Source organism: Oncorhynchus nerka, linkage group LG26 (assembly GCF_034236695.1).
Source record: "Oncorhynchus nerka isolate Pitt River linkage group LG26, Oner_Uvic_2.0, whole genome shotgun sequence".
Lineage (NCBI taxonomy): Eukaryota > Metazoa > Chordata > Actinopteri > Salmoniformes > Salmonidae > Oncorhynchus > Oncorhynchus nerka.
The window spans coordinates 45,035,552-45,045,551 of NC_088421.1; the positions used below are offsets into that span (position 1 = coordinate 45,035,552).

At 42.1% G+C, this 10,000-nt stretch overlaps 1 protein-coding gene across 2 annotated transcripts in view; it reads left to right on the forward strand.

Annotated features, from left to right (window-relative positions):
* The window catches only part of gcgra (glucagon receptor a), a 224,410-nt gene that overhangs the window by 18,355 nt on the left and 196,055 nt on the right, over positions 1-10,000 (forward strand). Inside the window, exon 2 of one of the 2 annotated variants that reach the window (XM_065010816.1) lies at positions 9,446-9,539. The exons of the other annotated variant lie outside the window; for it this stretch is intronic. The gene's annotated coding sequence lies outside the window, so the exon portion shown is untranslated. The remainder of the gene's footprint in view (positions 1-9,445; positions 9,540-10,000) is intronic. 2 annotated transcript variants of the gene reach the window in all.

The following is a 10,000-nucleotide window of genomic DNA, read 5'->3' on the forward strand; positions in this document are numbered from 1 at the left end:
GTTGGTGATGGTTACTACGGGACACAGCCAGTCAGATGGGTAGTTACCAGGTTGGTGATGGTTACTACAGGACACAGCCAGTCAGATGGGTAGTTACCAGGTTGGTGATGGTTACTACAGGACACAGCCAGTCAGATGGGTAGTTACCAGGTTGGTGATGGTTACCAGGTTGGTGATGGTTACGGGACACAGCCAGTCAGATGGGTAGTTACCAGGTTGGTGATGGTTACTAAAGGAACCTGCAGTAATTCTACCTGAATGGTTTTTGTACACCACAGCTTCAAACAGCTGAAAATACAATATTTTTGGTTATGGAAAATATATTTCAGGTTGCGATTTAGAAGGTAAAATGATTCTCTCTACATTGCTTGTTGTGTCACATAAACTGAAATTAGGCGAACTATTCGAATTCTAGCAACCAGGAAATAGTGCAGCTATTTCTGCATATTCTACTATTAATATAAAAAAAAAAAAGTTGTAACATGTTGAATGCACGTTGAATAAAGTTTGATTTGAGTTCTTGTAAACAAATCAAAATCAAATTAAATGTATTTATAAAGCCCTTCGTACATCAGCTGATATCTCAGTGCTGTACAGAAACCCAGCCTAAAACCCCAAACAGCAAGCAATGCAGGTGTAGAAGCATGGTGAAACACTTTTTTTTTTTTTAAGTTCTGAGTGTTCTCAGGAAGAACAGAAAGCAGGAGGGGGGGACAGTTTGGTGGAGAGCAGAGATCCGCTTGACAAGAGGGAGAAATCCCCACTGTGATATTACTGGCCTTAAGGTTTACCGTCACTTGGGCAGGAAAGAGAGATGGGATGAGTGGGACAGGGGGACAGTGTGATCAGGTTAGAATGTGGATGGGTCAAATTCGTCTTCATCTAAGTTGTTCAACAGACATCATCGTCATCATCATAACTGGTATCTTCAATCTTATCACATTTGTCTTATCTTTCATTTCTAGTCACTTGTAGTGGTTATTGGGTACTGTGTACCTTGTACAATCAAGCATCACATGTGGTGGTTATTGGGTACTGTGTACCCTGTACAATCAAGCATCACATGTAGTGGTTATTGGGTACTGTGTACCTTGTACAATCAAGCATCACATGTTGACCATCAATAAGAGGGAAACAATGTGGCTAAATGAAAGGTTTGAACAGGCCTTTAGCAGGACACTGACTGCAATACAAGAGAGGGGTGAAGTAGAAGATTGATTTTAGGAGAGAGGAGAACAGTAGTAGACTGTCTCTTTATCTAAGAGTAGTAGAATGCCTATCTCTATATATCTCTATCTAAGAGTAGTAGAATGCCTCTCTCTATATCTCTCTATCTAAGAGTAGTAGACTGTCTCTGTATCTATCTATCTATGAGTCTATCTCTGTCTATCTATCTGAATCTGTCTGTCTGTCTGTCTGTCTGTCTGTCTGTCTGTCTGTCTGTCTGTCTGTCTGTCTGTCTGTCTGTCTGTCTGTCTGTCTATCTGTCTGTCTGTCTGTCTGTCTGTCTGTCTGTCTATCTATCTGTCTATCTATCTATCTATCTATCTATCTATCTATCTATCTCTATCTATCTATCTATCTATCTATGAGTAGTAGACTGTCTCTGTATCTAAGAGTAGTAGACTGCCTCTCTCTATATCTCTCTGTCTATCTATGAGTAGTAGACTGTCTCTGTATCTAAGAGTAGTAGAATGCTCTCTCTCTATATAGTAGACTGTCTCTATCTATGAGTAGTAGACTGTCTCTGTATCTAAGAGTAGTAGAATGCCTCTCTCTATATCTCTCTATCTAAGAGTAGTAGAATGCCTCTCTATCTATATCTATCTATCTATCTAAGAGTAGTAGACTATCTGTCTATCTATCTATCTATCTATCTATCTATCTATCTATCTATGATCTATCTATCTATCTATCTATCTATCTATCTATCTATCTATCTAAACATCTATCTATCTATCTATCTATCTATCTATGAGTAGTAGTAGACTGTCTCTGTATCTGTCTATCTAAGAGTAGTAGACTGTCTCTCTATCTAAGAGTAGTAGAAGGCCTCTCTCTATATCTCTATATCTAAGAGTAGTAGACTCTGTCTATCTATCTATCTATCTATCTATCTATCTATCTATCTATCTATCTATCTATCTATCTATCTATCTATCTATCTATCTATGAGTAGTAGACTGTCTCTGTATCTAAGAGTAGTAGAATGCCTCTCTCTATATAAATTAAATTCAATTCAAGGGCTTTATTGGCATGGGAAACATGTGTTAACATTGCCAAAGCTATATCTCTATATCTAAGAGTAGTAGACTGTCTTTCTATCTCTCTGTCTCTCTATCTCTCTATCTAAGAGTAGTAGAAGGCCTCTCTCTCTATATATATATCTAAGAGTAGCAGACTGTCTCTGTGTCTAAGAGTAGTAGAATGCCTCTCTATCTCTATCTAAGAGTAGTAGACTGTCTCTATCTAAGAGTAGTAGAATGCCCTGTCTCCCTATATATCTCTATCTAAGAGTAGTATATATCTACTGTCTAAAACTCTATCTAAGAGAAGTAGACTCTCTCCCATCTAATAGTAGTAGACTGTCTCTCTCACTATATTTCTATTTAAGAGTAGTAGACTGTCTCTCTCTCTATTTAAGAGTAGTAGACTGTCCCTCTAATAGTAGTAGACTGTCTCTCTCTCTATATATCTCTATCTATGTATTTCTCTGTGTCTAAGAGAAGTAGACTCTCTCCATCTAATCTAGTAGACTGTCTTCTCTCTCTCTCTCTTTATCTAAGGTTTCATCTGGTTTCATAGCTCCGTCTGTGTAGCAGGGTGAAGCTGAGGTGATGGGCTGATCCTCCTGGATGCCCTAAATGTAGACGTCATGGTCAGTTAGTGTGTGTGTGTGTGCATTCATGTGTGTGTGTGTGTGTGTGTGTGTGTGTGTGTGTGTGTTTGTGTGTGTGTGTGTGTGTGCATTTTGGTGTGTGTGCGCAAAGCAAAAGGCGGTTATATCTGAGTGTTGATTCTAATGGGGTTAACACCAGTGGGATTGAAATCTACACCCCCTGCCGTGAATAAACTAAGTGTTATTTAAATCCCAGTGGAATCTACACCCCCTGTCGTGAATAAACTAAATGTTATTTAACTCCCAGTGGAATCTACACCCCCTGCAGTGAATAAACTAAATGTTATTTAACTCCCAGTGGAATCAACACCCCTGCAGTGAATAAACTAAATGTTATTTAAATCCCAGTGGAATCAACACCCCCTGAATAAACTAAATGTTATTTAAATCCCAGTGGAATCAATTTCACCCCCTGCCTTGAATAAACTAAATGTTATTTAACTTTGTTTTGGAATCAACTGCACATTGATGAATAAACTAAATGTTATTTAAAAAGAACAGTGGAATCAACTGGACGTGGGTGTCCTGCCGTGAATAAACTAAATGTTATTTAAATCCCAGTGGAATCAGACACCCCCACTGCCGTGAATAAACTAAATGTTATTTAAATCCCAGTGGAATCAACACCCCCTGCACCGTGAATAAACTAAATGTTATTTAAATCCCAGTGGAATCAACACCACTTTGCAAACCAGAATAAACTAAATGTTATTTAACTCCCAGTGGAATCAACACCCCCTCAGTGAATAAACTAAATGTTATTTAACTCCCAGTGGAATCAACACCACGTGGTGCTGTTGTTAAACGACCGCGTTGAGGTCATTTCTGTTAACTTTCTCACAATGAAAAAAATATATGGGAGGGGCCTCGTTAGCATATTTCCCAGGATGCCTTGTTGCAACTTTTTTGTTGTTGTTGATACTAGTTTGTTTTAATATCTATGTTTCTGCACATTGATTGATTAATGGATCTTATACTACACAGAGATAAAGAACACATTTGTCTAACCTAATCCAATCTGGAAGTGGGTGTCATTGACACGGTTACCTCAGGTACAGTGGTTAATTAAGGGAGGCTCTATACCAGTGTTTATCTTCCCCACATTGCCAGTCAGTGTAGAAGTTGTTCACTGTCCTGTTGGTTCCAGACTTGGTACATTGGTACCGCTTGCCGTGTGGTAGCAGAGAGAACAATCTATGACTTACTTGGGTGACTGGAGTTTTTAGGGCCTGCCTCTGACACCGTCTCTGACACCGCCTGGTATAGAGGTCCTGGATGGCGGGTGATTAACAGTTCCAAGTGTTGGCAATCCTCTGGCTGGATTACAATAGGAGTTAAATAACACTTTGCAAACCAGCGTCATGAGACTTTCCGTTGTGGCCTGCAAAGTAGGAGTTTCAGACCACTGTGTGTTAGGACAAAACTAGGCTGTATGGTGATGTCAAACAAAGTCATGTATTGTCATAAATTATTGAATTGTTATTATAAAATATTAACTTAGCCACTCACTTGGTGAAGGCTACAGGACTTAAAGCCATTTGAATGCAACACTCACGTCTCTGTCACTAGCAAACACAGTCATGGGAGGCCTGGTACCTCTAACATACACCTGAAAGGCCCCTTGGGAAATACATATGCAAATAAGGCTTTACACCGTGGTGCCAGGACAACAACCTCTTCCTCAACGTCAATAAGACAAAGGAGCTGATTGTGGACTACAGGAAATGGAAGGCTAAACCACGCCACCTGGGGGGTTACATAGATGGCTGGCACGCCCACTCTGGGGGGGGTTATTTACAACATGGGGCTGTAGTCGAGCTCTGGGGGTTAGTTTCAAGTTCCTCAGTGACCACATCACTAAGGATCTATCACGGTTCAAACACACCAACACAGTCGTGAAGAGGGTACGACGACGCCTCTTCCCCCTCAGGAGACTGAAAGGATTTGGCATGGGTCCTCAGACCCTCAAAAGGTTCTACAGTTGCAACATCGAGAGCATCCTGACTGGCTGCATCACCGCCTGGTATGGCAACTGCTTGACATCTGACCGTTTAAACACTCTGGGGGGGTTAGTTTACCAACACTCTGGGGGATGTAGTTTATCAACACTCTGGTCCAGTACATCACTGGGGCCGAGCTCCCACTGCCATCCAGGACCTGGGGGGTATACCAGGCGGTGTCAGAGGCAGGCCCACTAAAAACTCCACTTTATCACCCAAGTCATAGATTGTTTTCAACACTCTGCTACCAACACTCTGGGGGGTTAGTTTACCAACACTCTGGTGCCAATGCACCAAGTCTGGAACCAACAGGACACTGAACAGCTTCTACCCCAAGCCACTAGGACTGTTAATTAGTTAGTCAGGGTAGTTATATGGTTAACTATTTAACTGTCTGCATTAACCACTTTCTGCACCAACACTTTAGACTCATCACATACACTGCTGCTACTGTTTATTATCTATCCTGTTGTCTAGTCACTTCATCCCTACCTATATATCACACTATCTACTCACTCTGGGGGGGTTAATTTTACCCACTCTGGGTACTTTATCAACATGGACTCTGTACTGGTACAACACTCTGTGTATAAACACCATGTTATCATGGACTCTAGTTTATACTGGTTAGTTTATCAACACTCTGTGTATAAACACCATGTTATCATGGACTCTGTAACACTCTGGTACTTTATCTCTGGGGGGTTAGTTTATCAACACTCTGGGGGGTGTTATCAACACTCTGGACTCTATACTGGTTTACAACACTCTGGGGGGTTAGTTTATCAACACTCTGGGGGTTAGTTTAAACACTCTGGGGGTTAGTTTACCAACACTCTGTTATCATGGGGATGGTTACTTTATAACACTCTGGGGGTTACTTTATAACACTCTGGGGCCATGTTATCATGGACACTCTATACAACACTCTGGGGGTAGTTTATCAACACTCTGGGGGGGTTAGTTTATCAACACTCTGGGGGGGATGTTAGTGGAACAACACTCTGGGGGGGTTATAAAACACATGGGGGTTATCATGGACTCTGGGGGGTTAAGTGTTCATTTGGGGGTGGGGAATTTATCAACACTCCATGGTGTTAGGGACCAACACTCTGGGGGTTAGTTTATCAACACTCTGGGGGTTAGTTTACCAACACTCTGGGGGTTAGTTTATCAACACTCTGGGGGGTTAGTTTATCAACACTCTGGGGGTTAGTTTATCAACACTCTGGGGGTGTTAGTTTATCAACACTCTGGGGGTTAGTTTATCAACACTCTGGGGGTTAGTTTAACACTCTGGGGGGTTAACACACTCTGGGGGTTAGTTTATCAACACTCTGGGGGTTAGTTTATCAACACTCTGGGGGGGGGTTAGTTTATCAACACTAGTTTATCAACACTCTGGGGGTTAGTCTGGGGGGGTTAGTTTATCAACACTCTGGGGGTTAGTTTATCAACACTCTGGGGGTTAACACTCTGGGGGTTAGTTTATCAACACTCTGGGGGTTAGTTTATCAACACTCTGGGGATGTTAGTTTACCAACACTCTGGGGGTTAGTTTATCAACACTCTGGGGGGGGTGTTAGTTTATCAACACTCTGGGGGGTTAGTTTATCAACACTCTGGGGGGGTTAGTTTAACACAACACACTCTGGGGGGTTAGGGTTAGTTTATCAACACTCTGGGGGGGTTAGTTTATCAACACTCTGGGGGTTAGTTTATCAACACTGGGGGTTGGGGGGGTTAGTTTAACACTCTGGGGGTTAGTTTATCAACACTCTGGGGGGGGGGTTAGTTTATCAACACTCTTAGTTTATCAACACTCTGGGGGGGGTTAGTTTACCAACACTCTGGGGGGGTTACAACACTCTGGGGGGTTAGTTTACCAACACTCTGGGGGTTAGTTTATCAACACTCTGGGGGTTAGTTTATCAACACTCTGGGGGTTAGTTTATCAACACTCTGGGGGTTTAGTTTAGGGGTTAGTTTATCAACACTCTGGGGATGTTAGTTTATCAACACTGGGGGGTTAGTTTATCAACACTCTGGGGGTTAGTTTATCAACACTCTGGGGGGGTTAGTTTATAACACTCTGGGGGTTAGTTTACAACACTCTGGGGGGTTAGTTTATCAACACTCTGGGGGGGGTTAGTTTATCAACACTCTGGGGGGTTAGTTTACAACACTGGGGGATGTTAGTTTATCAACACTCTGGGGGGGTTAGTTTATCAACACTCTGGGGGGGATGTTAGTTTATCAACACTCTGGGGGGTTAGTTTAGTTTATCAACACTCTGGGGGGTTAGTTTATCAACACTCTGGGGGGTTAGTTTACACACTCTGGGGGTTCTGGTTTACCAACACTCTGGGGGATGTTAGTTTATCAACACTCTGGGGGGTTAGTTTACAACACTCTGGGGGGGGGTTAGTTTACCAACACTCTGGGGGTTTAGTTTATCAACACTCTGGGGGTTAGTTTATCAACACTCTGGGGGGGGGTTTACCAACACTCTGGGGGGTTAGTTTATCAACACTCTGGGGGGGGGTTAGTTTATCAACACTCTGGGGGGTGGGGGTTAGTTTATCAACACTCTGGGGGTTAGTTTATCAACACTCTGGGGGGTTAGTTTATCAACACTCTGGGGGCTAGTTTACCAACACTCTGGGGGTTAGTTTATCAACACTCTGGGGGGGGGGTTAGTTTATCAACACTCTGGGGGGTTAGTTTATCAACACTCTGGGGGGGTTAGTTTACCAACACTCTGGGGGGGGGGGGTGTTAGTTTATCAACACTCTGGGGGGTTATGTTAGGGGGATTTATCAACACTCTGGGGATGTTAGTTTATCAACACTCTGGGGGTTAGTTTACCAACACTCTGGGGGGTTAGTTTATCAACACTCTGGGGGTTAACATTCTGGGGGTTAGTTTATCAACACTCTGGGGGTTAGTTTATCAACACTCTGGGGGATCTGGGTTAGTTTATCAACACTCTGGGGGTTAGTTTATCAACACTCTGGGGGTTAGTTTACCAACACTCTGGGGGGTTTAGTTTACCAACACTCTGGGGGTTAGTTTACAACACTCTGGGGGGTTAGTTTGTTAGTTTGTTAGTTTATCAACACTTCGAAAGTGTTAGTTTGACACTGTCTGTGTTAAAATGTTTTGTGAGAGAGAGAGAGAGAGAGAGAGAGAGAGAGAGAGAGAATCAGAGGAATCCCTCTGGTCTGCGTGTCAGTCAGGACCTAGCGGGACTAAGAATAGCTTGCGCTGTACAATAGGCTGTCAGCTTTCGAGAGAGGGGAGAGAGACAGAGAGAGGAGAGACAGAGACAGAGGAGAAACAGAGAGAGATTCCAGAAGGACGATAAGAGAAGAGAGCAGGATACTGCTGGAGGGCTCCTCTCTGGCTCTGCCACGAGGATGACAGCCAACTCACTTATGGTACACTGTCTCTTTCTCTCTATCTCCATATCTCTCTCTATCTCTCTCTCTCTCTCTCTCACTCTCTCTATCAATTCAATTCAAGGGGCTTTATTGGCATGGGAAACATATGTTAACATTGTCAAAGCAAGTGAAGTAGATAATAAACAGAAGTGAAATGAACAATAAAACTGAACAGTAAACATTACACTCACAGAAGTTCCAAAAGAATAAAGACATTTCAAATGTCATATTATGTATATATATATATATATATATATATATATATATATATATACAGTGTTGTAACGATGTACAAATTGTTAACGTACAAAAGGGAAAATAAATAAGCATAAATATGTGTTGTATTTACAATGGTGTTTGTTATTCACTGGTTTCCCTTTCCTTGTGGCAACAAATCTTGCCGCTGTGATGTCACACTGTGGTATTTCACCCAGTAGATATGGGAGTTTATCAAAATCTTGTTTGTTTTCTAATTCTTTGTGGATCTGTGTAATCTTAGGGAAATACTATATATATATATATATATATATATATATAGAGAGAGAGATATGGAGATAGAGAGAAAGAGACAGTGTACCATAAGTGAGTTGGCTGTCACCCTCGTGGTAGAGCCAGAGAGGAGCCCTCCAGCAGTATCCTGCTCTCTTCTCTTATCGTCCTTCAAGAATCTCTCTCTGTCTGTCTGTCTCTCTCTTTCTCTCTTTCTCTCTCTCTCTTTCTCTCTTTCTCTCTCTTTCCCTCTCTCTCTCTTTCCCTCTTTCCCTCTTTCTCTCTCTCTCTCAATACAATTTGCTTTATTGGCATGAGGTAACAATGTACATATTGCCAAAGCTTACTTTGGATATTTACAATATTAAAATAATAATAATCAAAATTGTCAACGGGACAACAGTAACAACAATAACCAAGGGTCAAAATATCCATACATTGAGCAATAAGCATGCAGGTTGATTGGTCTGTCAGACACTGTCCCTCATCTTAGGGCGAGAGGTGCTGCCAACCATTTACATTACATTTACATTTAAGTCATTTAGCAGACGCTCTTATCCAGAGCGACTTACAAATTGGTGCGTTCACCTTATCTCTGCATCCTCACCCAACAGGACAGGTTGATTGGTCTGTCAGACACTGTCCCTCATCTTATGGTGAGAGGTGCTGCCAACCCACAGCTCTCTGCATCCTCACCCAACAGGACAGGTGAGAGGTCTTTTCTCTTATCGTCCTTCTGTCTTTGAAACCTTGAATAAGGGTTTCATATTTGGGGAAATTAGAAATGTTCTAATTGTTTAATATTTTTTACATTCTGTCAGGAAATGCTGCTCCGTCTCAGGTTCTGCTGTTGTGCAGTGGAACAGTGGTTGCACAGCCTTCCCTTTAAATTGTAATGTTACCTTTATTTAACTAGGCAAGTCAGTTAAGAACATTTTTTTTTCAATGACAGCCTAGGAACAGTGTCAATTGCCTGTTCAGGGGCAGAATGACAGATTTGTATCTTGTCAGCTCGGGGATATGAACTTGCAACCTTCCGGTTGCTAGTCCTACACTCTAACCACTAGGCTACCCTGCCGCCCCAAACAGGGTGCTTTATTGGCTCCCCTCTACAGGGATCCAGGTTTTCCTGTGTCTACCCTTCTCAATGGCAAGGCTGTGCTCACTGA